The sequence below is a fragment of the Haemaphysalis longicornis genome, unplaced genomic scaffold (genome assembly GCF_048455015.1).
Source record: "Haemaphysalis longicornis isolate Haplotype H1 unplaced genomic scaffold, Haemaphysalis longicornis Haplotype H1 scaffold_1, whole genome shotgun sequence".
Classification (NCBI taxonomy): Eukaryota; Metazoa; Arthropoda; class Arachnida; order Ixodida; family Ixodidae; genus Haemaphysalis; species Haemaphysalis longicornis.
Window position 1 is genome coordinate 82,840,374 of NW_027526203.1, and position 20,171 is coordinate 82,860,544.

Genomic DNA, 20,171 nt, shown 5'->3' on the forward strand with positions numbered 1-20,171 from the left:
CAAAGACAGGCTTACGTTGTCATGTCCGGTGCGTTTGGTCCAGGCGAAGGTGTCACATAAACTTGCGAACACCTACCGCCGCTCCTTTAGCGGGGAGGGCATTCCTGGGCTGGCAACCAAGGTCGCCCCGCGAATGAATGGCGGGAAAATTTGCGGGCACGCCAGCCGAAAAACGCCAGCCGAAATGCACTAGTTTTCGCTTGCGTTCTGAGGCGTAGACGGAGACGAGTCCAGTCGTCACCGAAAAACCTCTCATACAAACACTCTCAATTATTTTCGCATGTGTTCAAGACCAATGCACATATATTTTGACGGCACCTGAACTTAAAAAAACAAAAACAAAACGAAGACTTGAATGATTTCACATAGGCAAAAAAGTCGTTCTTAACAAGTTGAAAACTGCAAATGAATTAAACGAGGAAATTTTTTCAATGTAAATTACTATTACTCTGATTCCCGCCCTGTCATTTCCAGCGTACCCCAATTAAGTGCACTCAAGCAGTTACTTCCCCATTTATATTAATCACGTAACAACTCGTATTCACCAGGGTGTAAATACTCACCTACTTGCAGACGACTGATCGCTCTTCAAAATGATGCCCAGTTCAAACGATCATGCCTAGCATAAAATTGTTGGCTCTGACCAGGTCGCGCCTTTATTACGCTTCCGTGGCTGGAGCCCGCATATAAATAAAAACAAGGCATATTAACAAATACGAGCTAATGAGAAGGCAAGCTGTTCCGCTTATCTATAATATCTATTGAAGACTCCGATCCCCCCCCTGTACCTACGCATACAGAACAAAAAAATTTCAACGTTGAAATCATGAAGGAAAGCTACAGGTTTCGATTCGTTGGCGGTAGTGAAACCTCGCAAATTCAGCCCCTATTAATTCGAAATTTCAAAACTAGGGCTCGGCGTCCTGCCCTGTCCTAATTCTGCATTGTTCTATGGGTGAAAACTGTCTAATTTTGGACATATTCGGCCCCAATTTGGTTAATTTGAGCTTTCCACGAGTTCAGACGGGGAAACAGAAGCGCATCCGTGGCCACGCTTCAGATAATTCGGATCCGAAGCAGAAATCAGAAATTAAACGCGCACCTAAAAACTGCGAGCTCTCTCTCTCTCTCTCTCTCTCTCTCTCTCTCTCTCTCTCTCTCTCTCTCTCTCTCTCTCTCTCTCTCTCTCTCTCTCTCTCTCTCACACACACACACACACACACACACACACACACACACACACACACACACACACACACACACACACACACACACACACACACACACACACACACACACACACACACACACACACACACACACACACACACACACACACACACACACACACACACACACACACACACACACACACACACACACACACACACACACACACACACACACACACACACACACACACACACACACACACACACACACACACACACACACACACACACACACACACACACACACACACACACACACACACACACACACACACACACACACACACACACACACACACACACACACACACACACACACACACACACACACACACACACACACACACACACACACACACACACACACACACACACACACACACACACACACACACACACACACACACACACACACACACACACACACACACACACACACACACACACACACACACACACACACACACACACACACACACACACACACACACACACACACACACACACACACACACACACACACACACACACACACACACACACACACACACACACACACACACACACACACACACACACACACACACACACACACACACACACACACACACACACACACACACACACACACACACACACACACACACACACACACACACACACACACACACACACACACACACACACACACACACACACACACACACACACACACACACACACACACACACACACACACACACACACACACACACACACACACACACACACACACACACACACACACACACACACACACACACACACACACACACACACACACACACACACACACACACACACACACACACACACACACACACACACACACACACACACACACACACACACACACACACACACACACACACACACACACACACACACACACACACACACACACACACACACACACACACACACACACACACACACACACACACACACACACACACACACACACACACACACACACACACACACACACACACACACACACACACACACACACACACACACACACACACACACACACACACACACACACACACACACACACACACACACACACACACACACACACACACACACACACACACACACACACACACACACACACACACACACACACACACACACACACACACACACACACACACACACACACACACACACACACACACACACACACACACACACACACACACACACACACACACACACACACACACACACACACACACACACACACACACACACACACACACACACACACACACACACACACACACACACACACACACACACACACACACACACACACACACACACACACACACACACACACACACACACACACACACACACACACACACACACACACACACAAAGAAAAAACACACACACACACACACACACACAAAGAAAAAACGCACTGCATAGGCTCACAACAAGTGAAAGGCAGAATGCCCATCGCTGTGGCAATTAAAATAGCGACAACCACGTTACAGTGTACTAACCACGGCGACCAGGCATGTGTCTTTTTTTAAAGGCATGTGTCTTTTGTGTCATTGCGTCGGCAAACGGCAATTACTGATTTTAAAAAAATTAACAGTTTGGTGATGTTGAAAGCATCTTTCAGTTATGACCGTACTCGCGATAATTCGGACCATGGCCTCCGCGATCGGCTGCTGGCGGCGCGCCGCCGATTGCCGATCGCGGAGGCCACGTTTGGACAGTCGGTTTAATCGGATATTCTCTGCGGTCCGTGAAATCTTAATTGATGGGATTTTACATCACTGGACCCATGGAGTTATCTTACCTCTTTCATTGCGACCTGCAAGGCAATAATACAGTCAAACCTCGGTACAACGAACACCACATTAACGAACTTTTCAGATTAACGAGCATTTAAGAAACCCCACGCCGACTGCTTATACTTTTAATGTGAAATTATTTATCTACTACGTACTTCAGAATAGCGAACTTTTCAAAATAACGATCGTTTTATTTAGTTCCGTGGCATGGTAACAACGCCTCAATACTACGAACTCATATTTTCAAAGCGGGCGATTCTTAGATTTCCGTTAAACAATCGCGGCAACCGGAGACGTATGCTAGCAGACGACACGGCGAAGCGAAGCGCAGGATAGGACGTCTTGCAACTCGCTCCGGGGAATGCGCGAGCCGATGCGACAGAGAGAAAAAGAAGGTGAGGGGAAAAAATGAAGCATGGGTGACCTACTCCGTCCAGAAAGCCGCAGCCACGCCTCACCACCAGTTTTTCTACGTACCGCCGCTGCTCGGGTGGCTTGTTGGATCTTCACGGACATCAGCGGAGCTGACAACAGAGGACATTCTCCAGAGCGTGAGCGTTCAGGATGAAGAAGGCAGCGAGGACGGCATGAACGACGATGCCTCTGAGTGTGTCGCGGCAGCACTCGAAGACTGCGACGAGCACGTGACGACTGCGGATGTGCTGGACAGCATACGTAAACTCCGCGCATTTCCGGGGGAAAACTGCACGGCCACTGAGTCAGCCCACAGGAATATGGAATAGTTGGAGTCCTTCGTGCTAGCAAGCTTGTACTGCACGCACCAGGAGAAAATTGTCAACTACTTTAAATAAACGTGCATGGTTTTATGATCACGTGCATTGTGAAAAATGACTTCAAGAATGCACTGCTGTACAGGTAGGTCTTTTTAAGGTATTGAAATAATATTTTTTGTCTCAACTATCGCGATTTTCGTTACAACGACCTTTCAGAATAACGAGCAATCTTTCGCGATCCCCTGAAGTTCGTTATACTGAGATTTCACTACCACCATTTTAAGATTTGCCCCATTGTTCGGCCGCGCAAACACTCACGAATATTATTTTTCGCAGGAACAACATCCCACCGGAACAGACTCCTGGCCGCCGCATTTACTTCTTATGATCATTTTGCATAAATTGATCAGGTTTTTAAACTGTAGTAATTTTACTCATATATTCTTTTTTGCGTGAGTGCGTTTGCTTGAAGGAGCACTGAAACCGATGTTCGGCGTTAATATTATTGCACAGTTCGCTTCCTTCACTCAACAGAATACCCTGGCTGACATATGAGCGGCCTGCGACGCGAAGAACATAGGTTAATTGGATCTCATTTATCGCGCTGACTGAGTAGCGCGCGGAGCGGCACTCAGCAAATGGACATCAGCGTGACATCACCCTTCTAGCCACCATAATGAGCCCCTATCAGCCACGCGGCGCGGAAAGGCGCCAGAAGGGGGCGCGGCAGTCACGAAGCTCACGTGGCGTGAAAGACGTTCGGACGTTCCAGTTCCAGGTTCGGCCAGGGCTGATTGCGAGTTGCAACGCGCTGTGGGAACTCGTAGTTTTGTGCGAACACTTCGCCAACCGCACACATTTCACCGAGGAAGTGCGCCTACCTACCGCAGGACTCTTTTCACCGCCGACATGAAGCACTCGGTAAGTTCGTGCTTTGTTTTTGTGCGTTCTTATGCTCTGCATCGCCTAACCAGCACTTGCCAGAAAAGTCGTGCTTAACTACAGTGAATAACTTCAACGCAGCGTCCGCCCTGTAAAACTACGACCATCAAAATGAAGGGCCTTCAAGCAAACAGCATATTTACAGTGGAAGGTATGCATATCGTGCAATAGAATGACTGACAATACCCTACCCGCCGCGGTGGCTGTGTGGCTAAGGCATTTGCTGCTGATCCCGAGGACGCGGGTTAGATTCCTGGCCGCGGCGGCCGCTTTTCTGATGGAGGCGAAAAGCAAAAACGCCCGTGCGTACGATATTTCGGCGCACGTTAAAGATCCCCAGCTTAATTGTCAAAATTAATCCGGAGCCCTCCACTACGACGCGCCTCATCGCCTGCGCTGCGTCAGCGCGTTAAACCTGTAGGCTGGGCTGGCCGTCGCGTATGGAGGCAGGCCGCCCACGCCCACAAATTATGCACGGCGCCTGTGGCCGACGGGCCAGGGCCGCGGATTAAGGAGATGCAGACGCAGTGCTGGCGTTCGAGCCTGGGGGCCCACTTCGTTCTCTTCTTTATTAGACCACGCATCCGCATAGCGATGACAATGGTGCTGTTGCGGATGCTGCTACTGATGGGGGGGGGGGGGCTCCTGTAGCAGCATCAACGCAGCGAAGACTACGAAGCACCACACCACTCTGGGCCTCACTGCGCGAGCCTCGTGGCGCGAGCAGCCAGTGCTCCCGGGAACTCTGAGCGTTCGGCCAGGCATAGCTGCCGCTGGCCCGTCAGCTGCTGACGTGTTTCTAATATATGTGTTCTGTGTCTCGGCGTTTTTATTTTCTCGTGTTGCCACAAACCCTACAATCTATCATTGACAATCCCCTGTGAATACACAACCTGGCAAACTTTTGCGGCCGCATCCCATGTTTTGATGTGGTCACATAAAATGGACTGATCGTATGATTTAACCCGCCGACGCAACGCAGGCGATGAGGCGCGCCGTAGTGGAGGGCTCCGGGGATTCGACCCGAGATGGAATAGTCGGCCACTGGCGGCGGCGGACGAACAGTGTGGATGGCGCTCTCGCGTCGTCTGCTCGTTCACGTTGCGCGCGGCGCAGGACTCGTGCTGCACACGATAAAACGACCAACATGTGTACTTGTTTGGCAGTAAGCAATGACATAGTTACCTCTGCTTGAACATTGCTTCTAGAGACGCAATAATCAGCGGCCGTTGCGGGTTAATGCGCTGGTTTAATTCCACGAAACATCTTCGCCGTGATGAAACGTGTTATAAACATTGTTTCGACACATTGTAGTTTTCTGATGAGTGCAGTCATCTGCCGTTTCGGGAACGTCAAATGGTGCTTTTTGAAGGTGGCGTGGTGGTTATTTAAAGTGCCCCTGAGATAGGGTTTTTGGTGGGTCGATGGTATCGGAACGCGATGGCTATTTCTTGAACTAATCGTGACGTACTAGTGCGCCCTTGATTTAAGCAACTTTTTACGAGCGTAAAGGCATCATAAGCTACAAAAAACATCTTTTGTGTGTGTGTGTGCGTTTACACGGTCTTCACATATTTGTTTTATACCGAAGTGTAAAGCACTTACACACCGAGCCAAACCGGGCTTGTCGCTCCTCCGTTCTCGGCGGAAGGATACAGTGAGCGCAGGAGCAACGACGCCGACGCTCGCAGTGTGATCGTTCAGGCGGCTCAGCGCTCCGTGTCTGGTGTAAGAGTTTCATCAGTTTTCTTTGAATTTGCTTTTTTGGACGCTGTACCCGAAATTATTCTTTGCGCCATCTGTGTTTCGAGCGTAGCCTCGACGTTGTTTCAGTTATGAGGTGGTAACGAACGGCGCGCCAAGGGAGCGCCGCGCCGACGACGTAGGCGAAGCTCCGCACGCAGCGCTTGGACGACGCCGGGTACTGCTCGTGATCACGAGGCGCACGCTCAAGTGTGCTCACGCGGGCTGAATAAATAGGTCCAAGCCCAAACGCTGTTGCAGCTGATACCCTGCGCCGGTCGCGACAAGGGGAAGAGAATGCGCATCCCGTAATGACAACTCCTGCCAAAGAGTTTTAGGGGCGAAGCTACTTAAGTCATGGGTCTGTCCATCCCTTGTGTCTCGTGGTACGTGACCGCCGCATGCTTTCGGAGATGTCGCAAAGTGGGCCGCGTTGCACGCGCAAGAACCGGCTGCAACCGGCAGCGCAAACTCGGCACCGGGAGCGCGAGCTTGTCTGTGTCCGCCAACGGAGGCGCGAGCGCACGTGCACTGCGAGGGGGAGATCACGCAAGAGATCACGCCACGAACGCAGGCAGTCGTTCTCGGAGATCGAACGAGACGCAAGGACCTTTGCTCGTTTCCTCTCGTCTTGTTCGGGCACAAGTTCGCCCTAAATAAAAGTTCTTTCTTTACCGTTGTGTCCCATCCTACGTGACAAATTGTGGTGGAGGTGCGGGGTAGTCCTCGATGGCGCGGGGTCTTTCAACAGGTCTGGGCCTGGGAGCATTGACTCCGAAAATAAAAGTTAATTTGTACAATGTACGCACACAGTCTTACGTCTTTCTTAATGATGTAATGGGCGAACTTTCACGGGAGAGTTACGGATACCGATGATCTCCCCCTCTCGAGCTTCGCCCCACTTATCATCATTCATTCCGTGGATATGGCGTGATTTTTTTTCTTGCTTCCCATCAGGTCATGATCGTAGGCAAGTGTGGTTTGCGGCACCCGGCCTTCTGAATGAACCGTGCTGCCTAGTGTCCTTAATGCGCTTTACCTGTTACCATGTTAATCCGCCTCTTGCATTGCGGTGTGCTGCCACCTACCGTGCCTAGTGGAAGTTGAAGCTGTAGGGTTTGCCGGCGTTTCCTCCGGCTGCGTTCTCGTTGTATGCACGGCAATCCCACATTCCGGCGAGGAGCAGCCGAAGTTTTTCTTCTGTGTTGGTGCTATAACGCCTTAAGATGACAGCCCCTGGTCATAACATAATACACTCTTAATCTGGTTCCATGTAAGTTCCAGTTAAACGGGGCGATCCACATATTTTTATCTGGATCTAAACGAAGAATAACTGGAACGAGAGATATAAGTGGATCTTATCTGGAACTGTCCATTTGTTTTCTTTAGTTTTGTGGTTATTATGTGGAACCGAATAAATGAGGGGATGCGCTGTCGGCCGTTCCAGTTACTGTTCCACTTATGTCCCAGTAAAAAGTTTGGACAGTGCTTTTGTATATTTTTTGCTCGTGTCTTGTTCCACATAACTTGTGCGCTACAGTGAAGTATGCACTGAATCGTGCATTAACTGGAACAATGAACCACATATATATTTGACGCGCTTTGGCGCACAAGCGCACGCACAAGCACTTGCACGCACACGCCCACAGACATAGATACAGACACGAATGCACACCCGCGCACCCACACATACACACACACATGCATGCAGTCACACACGCACGCACCACATAAAATTTAATAAACTTCGTCGATATCTATGGAACTGTCTTAGAGCAGTTTACTTATATAAGACGGCTAAGACGTATTTTTAGTGATGTTATTTGACAGAAAGAAATATGTCCAATGCTATAACAACACCATACAAAGCATGACAGGTGCGAGAAAAGGGTATCTTAGCGAAAATAGAAATTCCACGGACCCCTTTCAGGTGGTCTGCGGCGCTCAGACCGCTTTAGTTAATATCGTCTTTTGCTAATTGCAGACGCGCAGTACGTCTGAAATCACCAATGACTTAAAATTTGAGAAGGACCAGATATCCTCAGGTTCTCCTTCTGCGTTTGGGACAGAGCCGTGGTAGTGGTGAAGAATTCATTGGGCTTTTGTGGATACCTCATAAAGAAATATATATGGTTGTTGAGACTATTGCATGTTCTGCATTTGGTTTACAAAGCGTCGCAGAAACATTGTTTTTTGCTCAATGCTCAGCCATCAGCTCGCTGTGTTGTAGTACGTGCACAATTTTAAGTGATTTACAGGAACGTATAAATGGCTACAATCTGCTGTAAAATAGGTACTTAGTCCACGTTATTTATGCCCTCATGCGGTATATACATAGTGTTAACCGACTGTGCCGCATTTTACACTGCACGCAGCATGTCACGCATGCAGTTATATATGCTTGGATGTTCGTTAGCATTTTTCGTCTCGTGCATGCTATTAAGGGTGACTCACCTGACCCAATTCAAAAGGAACTCACTAATTCATGAAGCAAATTCATGAGACTTACTAATTCAAAAGCACCATGTACCGATACAAGAAGTTTTACAAATTCACAGAAATGACACTAACGACCCGGTTTGCTTCTTCTAGAAATACAGTAGACCCTCGTTAAGACGAACTTGCTTAAAACGAACACTGATTAAGAACCGCAACATTTTTCTCTTGTAACGTCCACAATGCAATACACCTCCGCTTAAGACGAATTTCGGATAATACGAATACATTTTTACGGTCCCTTCGGGTTCGTCTTAACGGGAGACTGCTTTATATCCTTTCTTTGCAGAGATAAAAAAAAACAAGAAACGCATTTTGGTTTATCCAGTCTTCACTGGAAGGCGCTAGCGGTCTACTATGCGAGAGTTTTATTTCTTTGTTTCAGTAGAGAAGCGACATATATCTAAAATAAGCAAACAAGGCTGTTGGGAATATCGGTATGTATTTGTAAAACTATTCGTATTGGTGCACGATTGTTTTTAAGTCCGTTGGTCATGACGTAGTAAGTCCGATAGGAATGCTAACAGGTGAGTCCCTTTTAATTTCCACAAGCAAAAACAAAAGCCTCTTTGCAGGGAGCGGTTGACTGGGTGAACGGAAATAAACTTGGGCAACTAAATATACCACGTGATACCTGCATTATTTTGTATGTATTAATGCTGAAATGACATTGTAATTCCTAATTATGCTGTGCAGTAACGGCAAAAATGCGCAGAGTTAACTTGCTGTTGTTGTGTCTTATCATAGTAATTGAAGTTCATTGAATGACCCGCCTTCTCCAGCTGCTTCCCCAGTTTCTGTTTTCCTGTAGTATTGGTGTTCAGAAGGGAAAAGGGCTGGGAAACGGACCGATGTATTATTACTCGTTAATTAGCTGTAAGTAGCTTTATATAACGTGGGTATCTAAGAGCGTCGCAGTATATTTTATTGACTACGGAAAGGCTTGTTGTCAAGAAAAGCAGTAAATGAAGCCACGCCCTTTTGCGTTCATTGTAAACAGTAACGCAGAAATTGTCATCCAAAGTTAAGCTCGGATATCGCACGCACTAACGGCCCTCCGCGAGAAACAACTTTAGCCAATACTAATGCGCTAACGCGGCTATTATCTGAGCTTTGTTTCGGCCTCAGCGGGCGTAAACGTCCGCTTAGACGCATATGCCCGTTTTTCGAATCAAATAAAAGCGATCACGTGTGCCGAGTTTGTATGAGCTCTTTTGCGGGCGCATCGCCAAAGCCTCCGCGAGAACGAAAGTTTGCCGAAGCCACGAGGAAAAGACCGCCACTCCAGTAGCGCATTCCATGCGCATGCGTCTGCAGCAGCACGGCAGAGCTGTTTTTGCGTTGATTCACGGTACAGTGGGGCTGCAACGGGTACGACGACGACGGATAAAAATCGGGACTGTGTCAACACTTTAAACGACAGCAGCGCTCCCATCTTCCAGGATTCCCTCCGCTAATTTTACGGTCTTCCGCATGCAGCGCCACCAGTGGCATTCCAAAGCGGGTTTCTCAATTGCTCGCGCGATGCGCCTGATATTTACTAAAGAAATTCTCGGTCACGCTGGCGAGAACCGTTAGCGCCGTTAGCAGTTTGATTGGGTTGATTGCGGCGTGCAACTGCGAATTTTAAATGCAGAGCATTTCAGTAACTCACGATGTCACCCGCGTTGGCGTCCGTAGTCCGCACGCTCACTGCGCATGCGCGTCGAGTCGAGGCGAAAGCGAACACTCTCTCGCGAGGGGCATTGGATTGGATTCGAACACTCTCTCGCGAGGGCATTAGATTGGATTCGATTGGATTGGCTTGGATTGGCTTGGCTTGGCTTGGATTTGGATTGGATTGGATTGGATTAAAGTGGATTTTGTTGGATTGTGTTGCGTCATAGCCGCGGCACGTTGCGTCATAGCCGCGGCAGACGCGCTGGGGCCGGCGCATGTGCAGTACTCTCTCTTCCGCGGTTTCCTCTCGTTCGGGCGCGCTGCGCATATAACCGGTGTGCCGTTCTCCGGCGAAGCAACATCCGCGCTTGGCTCAAACACCTACGGTCCTCGCCGCTTTACAAGTACGCCAACGTCGTCAAGTGGGACCGGCTTACGCAGTCCCTTCAACGTATATAAGCGGCGGAGCGCGCGTTCGGAATTCAGTCAAGGGTGTCTTTGCTTGGCTTTCGCTTGACGTGATGCTTTGCTTGCCTCGAGTAGATGCGACGCATTTACTCGAGTTCCCCCCGTGGGAAGATGCGGGCGGCTTTTTTCATATATCCGGGCTGTATTTCCTGTTCGACGAAGTGGAGTTTTGCCAGGAGGCGCAAAAAAGGTCAGTGCTGCTTATTTATGTGCTAGTAATGGTTGTTGTTCAGTGACATCCTTGTTAACTGCGTCCGATAAACATACCGCTTCTCTGCCCGTTGTTCGTGTGTCGTCCATGCTTGTGGTCGCGGCGTGTAACATTTTGTGTTGGAGAAACGTTTGCAGCCGTAATTTACCAAAACTTCCGTGTTCGTGGGTCAGAGTCGGCTGGACATTTCTGACTGCGTACGTTAGCCATTGCTATAAGGAAGTTGCTGGTTTGCGCGTTTCATGATTGGATGTTCCCTTACTGTGTGGCTTTGCTTAGTTGTATATTGACGGTTGCTGTGTATCTCGGCGGTAGCGAATCTTCTCGGGTTAGTCGCTCGCGATAATCGCGCGTGCACACGTGTACAACTTCCAAGCAAGCTTGTCGGAGCGTCCGTCCTTAGATTTATTGGTATTTTTAAAACTTGCGTGGTAATTGCGGCGTTGTGTTAGTCTGCTGAGTAGAATGCATTTACTGTGCTTACCAGACCGGTAGTCTTCGACCTTGTCCGTTGCGCGCAAGGTAGACGCTATTTCGAGTTGTGTTGATGTGCTTTCAAGGCGTCATCTTACGTTTATCTGTTCTATGTTTCAGGTTTATGTTCCATGTTTCTTTCAATTCCTTTGACCAATAGAGATGATCTATTTTAAATAACATTGCCTGAAGTGTGGAGAAATGGAAGGGACAGTTGTCTTAGCAGTACCGCAGTAGCAAACGTTTCTTTTTTAGAGGGGAAGAAATGTGGAAACCCAACACGCAGCGGGTATATAGAAAGTGTGCTGCCGTTTCTATGCTGTTAATGTCAGTGGTAACTTGAGACTTCAGGATAATTATCCAATATCCATTATTAGTGGTTGCTACTTCACGAACCGCGTTAGAAATAAGCCACTCGTGCACTTTTATGCGGTCAATGTCGGTGGTAACCCGAGAGTCGAAATAATTTTCGATAACGCTCAGGTGATAAGTTCTTGCATCACTATGTGCACCCAACATTAACCCATTTCTTTGCTTCCTTGAACTTAGAAAATATACCGCGAAAGCAGATTGCTACATTCTGTATTCGATCTGTATAACCTGTCCAGATGGCTGACTGTGGAGACATTTGTCTCTACACTGGTATTTTGCGACAATTGTTTTCCTTTGTCTGAAGAACAGAAATTAAAACGAATTATTTCCATTCCTTACATATACCTCTGAAATCATGGCTGTGGCATTCACTGTGGCTGAAGACATCTTCGGCACGCCGAGGCGTCGTCGTGACAAGTGTGGCAGATTATGAATGCATTGTGGAAGTCAAAGCCACGAAAGAGTGCCTCTTGAGTGTTGCGTATTATACAGACGTTCACCACTCCGCATGGAGCAATGACAGGTAAGCCTAAAAATGTTCAAATATTTTTATATTTAAAATTGTTTCGCCTGAAAACGTTACCAGGGCTCGTGCTGCAAAATAAATTTTAGCACAACTAATCAGGCATTGTACGAGATCTTGTAGTACTCCCTTCTTAGAGGGAAGCGTAAATTTATGCTTCGATATTTTTATACTGTTTTTATTTTCTAGGAAATAGGGCGGACCGGGACTTAAAACAATGGAACAAGGAATGCATACTGCCATTTTCTTGGTTCTTGAAGGCGTCTGTTCACCGTTCTTGAAGGCGTGTGTTCACAAAAAGGAAACACATGAAAGCCGTCGTACGGGATGAAATCATTGCATTCTACAAGTAAGTACGCACTCCCAGTTCTGGAACTCTGATGGTCCCTTTTTAGGTAGTTGCAATATACGTAATAGCTTCGGAACACCATTTCAGTGACAACTTGACCTGTAGGTGAAAACGACAGTCAGAGCTTTTGGGAACACGTTGGCAAAACTTTCCTGGAAATGCACTCCGAGGAGGCCCTGCCAGGAACGCCTGCATCTTAATTTTAGTTGGGTAAGTTGGCATTTTATTTTTGTGGGACTCAATTTATGGTAGTGTTTATTAAAGCTGGCATTTTATTTTGCGGGACTGAATTTGTGGTAGTTTTCTTTGTAGCAAAATCTTACTGTTAAAAATAAATTGTGAACTCCAATATTGGGAAATACCTTCACATTCAGCCTCTTTCACATGCTTCAACATGTGGACAAAAAAACTATTATTTTGCATTCAAGTTTTGCAAACATTTTGCGTTCACATTGAGAGTTGCTGCTGTGATAATACGGCACCACGGCCACGCCCAATGCGGTTGCTTTCCAGAATTAGAGAACGGCCATTGACAGTCTGTGCTAATATTTTTTGTACATTGTTAGCAGCATTCCCAGAAAAGAAACCAAAAAATCGCTGATATTTCAATCAATTACTGTGCTATAAAAGGGGTATCCTAAGCAACTCACTCATTTAAAGCCATCGTCTAACAAAATTTTCTTGTTCCTTCCTTAAAGGTACATGACGTGGTCCAGTTATTCTCGAGGTACAGTTATTTTGAGAGAAGAAAATGGCCGCGTAAATATTGTCTGCAAGAAACACGTCATGGATTTTCCGCCTGCGTTGTCACGTCAAGATGTGGTCATCCTCCTCGCCGTATATTTCATCTTAATCTCCTGAAACTTATGCGACTTTGGAGAGTTCTTGGGACTTTTGCAGAGTTCGTGGCCATTTAACAGTGGCCTGGTGTCATTTAAGTTGAAAGCTCTGTTGAAAGACTTGATGTGGTCACTCTACTTGGGGTTTTAAATTATTGTTAGACGTTGAAGCCTATTCGGAAAGATATGTCGTGGTTCAAATGATTGGTAGATGCAAGCGGCATGTCAATTGCAAAAGTGAACTCGTGCTTTCCTTTGCAATTTTTCATTATTGGCACAAAGCGCAGGCTGCCTTTGCAGCTACTCTGTTACTCTGTTAATGTAGTTAATGGCACTGCACTGTAACGTTTTTATTATTCAAGTGCAGCTCGTAATTTTTTTCCATGGCAGTGCTGCTGTTGATGGATGCAAACGTGAGAGTAATTATTTACACAGACGGTTTGGGGCTTTATTAATCAATTTTTGTACTGTATCTTAGCTGACACCTAAGCCCTAGAAGAATGCGAAATATACATATTTGGCTTGAAAAAGTTGTTTACATTTAGACTAAGTTGCATTTCTTGCTTGTTAGAGGCAGTGCTTTGGTCACAAGCATACTGTCGTCATGATAGTAGGGTTTGTATAGCACGCAACTGTGAATTTTACCTCAGATAAATGTTCCGGCTGGAAAAATGCTTCCAAGTTCGCTTGGTAAAATTGGTCACCTGTATGTTTCAACGCTACCTGGCTTGGTTATTTGGGATGTCTGAATTGTTCTTGGGGGAATTAATAACGTCTTTAGAGTTAGGCTGCTTGTTAAATTTTAAAATGCGTAACATGCTCCGAGCTATCTGGTTTGTAAAATTTTGTAAGATTCACACTGGGTGCTATGAGCTTTTTTTTGGATAAGTTATTTTAAATAGCTACAAATTGTCGGGGAAGCAACGCGGCTTCAGTGAAAGGCTTTTTCAGGGCGCGTATATAGTCGGTTTTGGCTACAGTTAGCTTGATATTGATATATGGTGTATGTTTTAGTTGTGCAATAGTGCCACATGCTTCCGGTAAGTTTTTCTGTGCAAATGTTACATTGTTAGTATTGGCTCCGGTGTTCTTTTCCTACACTCTTGCAGGTCTTGTGATAATCCAACCGTGTATGGCTTGTATTTTTGGCTTTTCCCTACAATTTAATAGCAAACTGCATATTTTGGAACCGGGATGAGTAAACATGGTATGGCAAGCGCTCTGGATACTTCCGCATTTCCGGTACCTGATTTCATGTGACAAAACAGCATATTTTATGCTCACTATTGTGTAATGCTTTTTGAGTTAGTGCGAGGGTAGATGTACAAGTCTGTTTGTGACGCGGTTGCGCTTAAAGCCATCTTTATTACCCATGTTTTTTTAGCAAAAAAGAATGGTAAATATTAACGAAAATAGGAAAATGCCACTTAGATCGTTTTGGCCACTTGATATCGTTTTTGTATTTGATCCTGTACGCTGGTCATTTTCTGCCCAAGTGGAAACAGATGTCTCCGTATCTCAAATGTACGCAATAATACGAGCGAATAAAATTTGCTTGGTGTTTTTAAAAGCATTGTATCAGTGCTAATAGTTGGTTTGGTATGTATATTAATGCGAGTCTTGTTTCTTTTACATGCAGCCAAAACCCAGAACAGGATGCGGCGGATGAAGCCAAAGTCTCTGTGTGCCGCTCCCGGTATCTCAGATCAACTTTTATATAGAACTGTGCTCCGATAGGCAACTGTTGGGAACTGTCAGGGACCACACTCCTGCGGCGGTTTCTGTTTTCCAATTGTTGGTATCACTGTGGGCCATATGTCAAGGCTGCGTTAGAATGGTGCTTGCGGTTTCCTTCTGATACCAATGCATCCGCCAGCCTGGCAAATGACCTCAGTTTATACCAACAAGAAAGCAGATATATTGGAAAAGTGGAGTCCCATAGACAGCTTCTCAACGTCTATCGGAACACCGTTTTATATAAACAGCTGGTCTGAAGGTATCTGGAACGGCGCACCGGATAAATCCATAATCATTTTACGTGGATCAGTGTTCCAGTAACTTACACTACCCGTTTATTTGGAACAGTGATCCGTATACTTTTATTTGGAACGCCGATCCAGATAATTTAGCTGCAAAACTATGTGGTGCACTGTTTCACTTACATTTTCAGGGTATGTGGAACACGGTTCCAAATATATAAGTGGAACTTTTTTGCAAAAAAGTTCCAGTTACTAAGTGGATCTTATGTGGATCCAGATTAAGAGAGTACCAGGCGGCTTCTTATCACTGAATGAGGGCTGACAGAGAAATCTCGGACAGATCCGTGCGCCGTCCGAGTAGCAGAGCGAGCAGTACTTGGAGTCGTCTGGCATGAAGTGCGATCGCCAGCTCAACAAAGGCCGGCAGTTCGCAAAATGCCTTTAAGCGCTGGACACATGTACGATTGGTACACGCGATTCGCATGCGACTGATCGTTACGACTGTCGCCACGACTAGTCGTACGCGTGAATTTAGACGGCCCGATGCGCGCATGAGATGCGTCGTCGGCGTCGCTCCGCCCACTGTTTTTGCTCCATGGTCAACTACAATGATCGCTGAGCTGAATTTGTAGATTCTGCGCGTTTGTCCGCAAGAAATGGATAAAACAAGCAATCGTGAAGCGTTTTCTGCCTTCAGAAACAGTCCGCGCACACGCCGGCCGCGCCTGCCAGCTCGGCACACTCAGCGGCTCGAACCGGCGCAGACCACGGTGGCAACCGCGCTTGTCGCTGCTCTTCTGAATCAATCTGATCGCTAAAAAGAAGTTCCGCATGCGAGAAAGTAGGTGTTAGTGTGGTGAAAAATTGTGCTAGAGATTGTTGTCAGGGCTTATTTTAAAAGCGGCGATCAGATATATCTGCCGCGATGCAAGCCTACGCTGACCGGTCGCCGCGGCGCGCGGTGCGCCGAGCGGCCGAGAGATGGCGATACCTGCGCGGAAGTATCGAAACAGGCCACCAGGGGGCCAAGCATGGCGGCCGAATCTCTCATCTGCTCCCGAAAAGTTTAATTATAATTCGGCGAAATAGTGCTTCTTACCCCCCCCCCCCCCGGGGGCTGCGGTATCGCAAGCCATGAACCCGGGCGACTCGCGCTCGAGCTCTCCCGAGCGCGTGGGCACCAAGGAGAGCGGCGACGGACGCGCCGGCGCACCGGCGAGCGTGGAGCCTGACGACGAGCTACAGCGGGCCGGCGCGGAGCCCACGCTGGCCGAGATCGAAGGCTTCCCAGACGACTCCGAGGTGAGCCCGAGCCCCACAACTGAACCGGCCGTCACGGAGTTCCCCTCGGGGGATATTGGGACCTCACCGAGCCCCCCAACGACCGTGAAACGCGCGCCGGGGTACGACGCGCAGTGAGGGCGACGCTGCAAATGCTTCGCCGGCAGCTCGAGAACTTGCGGAACCTAGACGGGCGTCGGACGGCGCAGGGCGAGCGCGGCCAACTGGTCATCGCGCTTGCCGCATTCGTCATCGACGAACTGGACGCCGTCCACATCGAGCATGAGCGATGCTGGCGGCGAGACGGCGAGGCGACCAGCGGCGCCATGTTGGACGGAGCGGGGGAGGATGTCGCTGTAGCGGCGGCCATTCGGTCCCTCCTCGCAGCTGCAGCGGCGGAGGAGCGCAGCCCGGCCCCGGCGGCGACAGTCGCCGCGCGGCCTGAGGACGTTCCGAGAAACCAGCGAGCTGCCGGCAGCTACGCGGACGCCCTGCGGGAAAAGCCACGCCGGCGGCCGCGGGGGAAGGGACGGACACCATCACAAGGGAGAAACGGCAAGGTGGCCAGCGCCCTTCGAGACCCTTCCGCTGCCGTCGGAGGAGAAAACCCTCGGGACAGTCCTTTTTCGCCCGAAGGATCCGAGGGCAACGTTCGCGAAGCTGGCGCGCGACGCAATCGCTGGGCAGCTCACGGCGCGGCCTGGCGTGGTGGACGTGCGTGTGAACGCGCAGCGTAACGTCGTGGCGGCGGACGCGGGTACCGAGGAGGCCATGGAGGTGCTACTGGCCATCACCACCATCTGTGGCATCGACGTGAGCCCGCGAGAGCCGTCGTCGAGCAGCACGGGTGTCATCGTGGTCGACGACATAGCGATCACGGCCGAGGCAGTCGCCTCCAGCCTCGAAACGCCCGTGCCGGTGCAGTCAGCTGTTCGCAGGGGGACTGCAATATACCTGCGCTTTTTGGCGTCGATCCCCCCTGCGGAGGTAGCGCTGCACAAGCTCCGACGGCCGGTGAGAGTGTGCCGACCGCGACCACTGCAGTGCGGCAGGTGTGGCAGGCTGGACCACGCCACAGCGAGCTGCAACCGCGAGAGGAGGTGCTGGCGATGCGGGGGTTCCCACCTGAAGGCAGCGTGCAAGGCCGCGAAGCCCTATTGCACCAACTGCGGGGGCCCCCACGTCGTGCTCGACCACTCCTGCCCGCGCTGGCAGGAGGAGCGTCGTGTGTGTGCGGAATTGGTACGAGCTCCGGCGCCTGCCTCTCGCATGGGCGTCCGTGCAGCCCTGCGAGCGGCCACGCAGCCCCAGCCGCCCCCTGTCGCACCCGTTACGATGCGCCAGCAGCCAGGCAGCAGCAGTGTTGCATCCGGGACGGAGCGGCAGCAGCACACAGCCCAGCGACAGCCACCTGTGCGGTCGAAGCGAGGACGGAAGAGCTTGTGCAAGCAGCCGGCCTCACAAGAACAGCCACACCCCGAGCCCCGCCAAGGCTAGGAGCCGCCGCACACAGCCCCTGGTGCCTACAGTGCTGCAGTGGAACGTCAACTCGCTGCGACCGCGTCGTGCGGAGCTGAGTACGTTTCTGCTGCAGCACGAGCCCCATGTCGTGGCTCTACAGGAGAGCTATGTGCGAGTGGGAAGGGACGGCTCGGGGGGGACTCACCGGCCGGGCTACACCGGCTATCACAGCCCTACGGCGTGTGACAGTGCCCAGTGCTCGGAGGTGGTGTGTGGCGACCCGTCCCACCCCCCAGGAACCTCGCGTGCCTCACTGTTTGTGAGGAACGATGTGCAGCACGCAGAGCTGGATACCAGTGCGGTGACGACAGTGGTGCAAGAGTGCGTGGCAGTGACGTTGCGGCTCAGTGCGGGTGGTGCAGACTTTACAGTGTGCAGTGTGTACGTGCGCCCTGGACGGCCTTGGGACGCGTGCCTCCTGGATCGGCTGGTGTCCCTGTGTGCAGTCCGCCATCTCCTCTGTGGTGACTTCAACGCACACCACACTGCCTGGGGAGATGGCCGGATAGACGCTCGCAGAGAGCATCTGTGGGACGCCATGCTGCGCCTCAACCTGTCCGTGCTGAACACTGGTGAGAGCACCTTCCGGCGGGGCAATTGCGCAGCCACCGCCATTGATCTCACCCTAGTGTCAGCCGGGGTTGAGGCCACCTGGAGGAGGGAGCCCAGCACGTGGGGATCCGACCATTACCCGCTGCACATCGCACCACCCGACAGGACAGCCAAGCGAGCCGCACTGCACCACGTCACCCACTGGGACCTGTTCCGGCGCCGCCTTGCCGAGCAGGACCTGGGGGAAGGAGCAGAGCTGTTCCGGGGCCTGGTTTGCTGCGCCAGACAAGCCACGCAGAGCTGCACAGTAGCCGAGGGGGCCACTACGCCGGACCTGAAGCTGCTGCAGCTGCGGGCGGTGCGCAACCGTGCGGAGAGGAAGGCCCAGCGCTTGGTGGAGCGGGCGGACTGGACAGCATACCGGCGAGTGGATGCGGCTTGCCGCCGTCACGCCAACCGCCTGAGCCGGCAGCGCTGGGCCGAGCTATGCGTCAGCTCGGAGGCCGACCCACGCTGCCGCCGCCTCTGGGGCATCTTCAACGCCGTCCTGAAGCCCCAGAGAAACCGCAACCCCCTGGCTGCCATAGCCATCCGCAAGCAGGCCAGCTTTGCGGAGTTGGCCAACCTCTTCGCTGCACACTTCCTGCCGCCACACCAGGCGGAACCAGGGCCCGCTGCTGCTTTTGCTGAGACGGGGGAGGTACTTCACCCCCTCAACAACGCCCCTATCACTGAGACTGAGCTCCGCAGCTGCAAGCGTAAGTCGGCGCCAGGGGCGGACGGCCTCACCTACCAGATGATGCGCAATCTGGATGAGGTGGGGTTCGGCCGGCTCCTGGCCGCCTACAACGTCATTTGGGACGCGGGCCGGCTGCCACCAGAGTGGCTGCTAGCCATCTTGCGGCCCATCCCAAAGCCAGGCAAGGGCCTTGTGGCAGTC

General features: G+C 50.2%; 1 long non-coding RNA gene across 1 annotated transcript; it reads left to right on the forward strand.

Annotated features, from left to right (window-relative positions):
- Positions 1–12,305: 12,305 nt before the first annotated feature.
- Positions 12,306–15,117, forward strand: LOC144164759 (uncharacterized). Its single transcript, XR_013321239.1, has 4 exons — positions 12,306–12,710; positions 12,900–13,059; positions 13,147–13,269; positions 13,758–15,117. It is a non-coding gene; the product is annotated as an uncharacterized LOC144164759 (long non-coding RNA).
- The last annotated feature ends 5,054 nt before the right edge of the window (positions 15,118–20,171 follow it).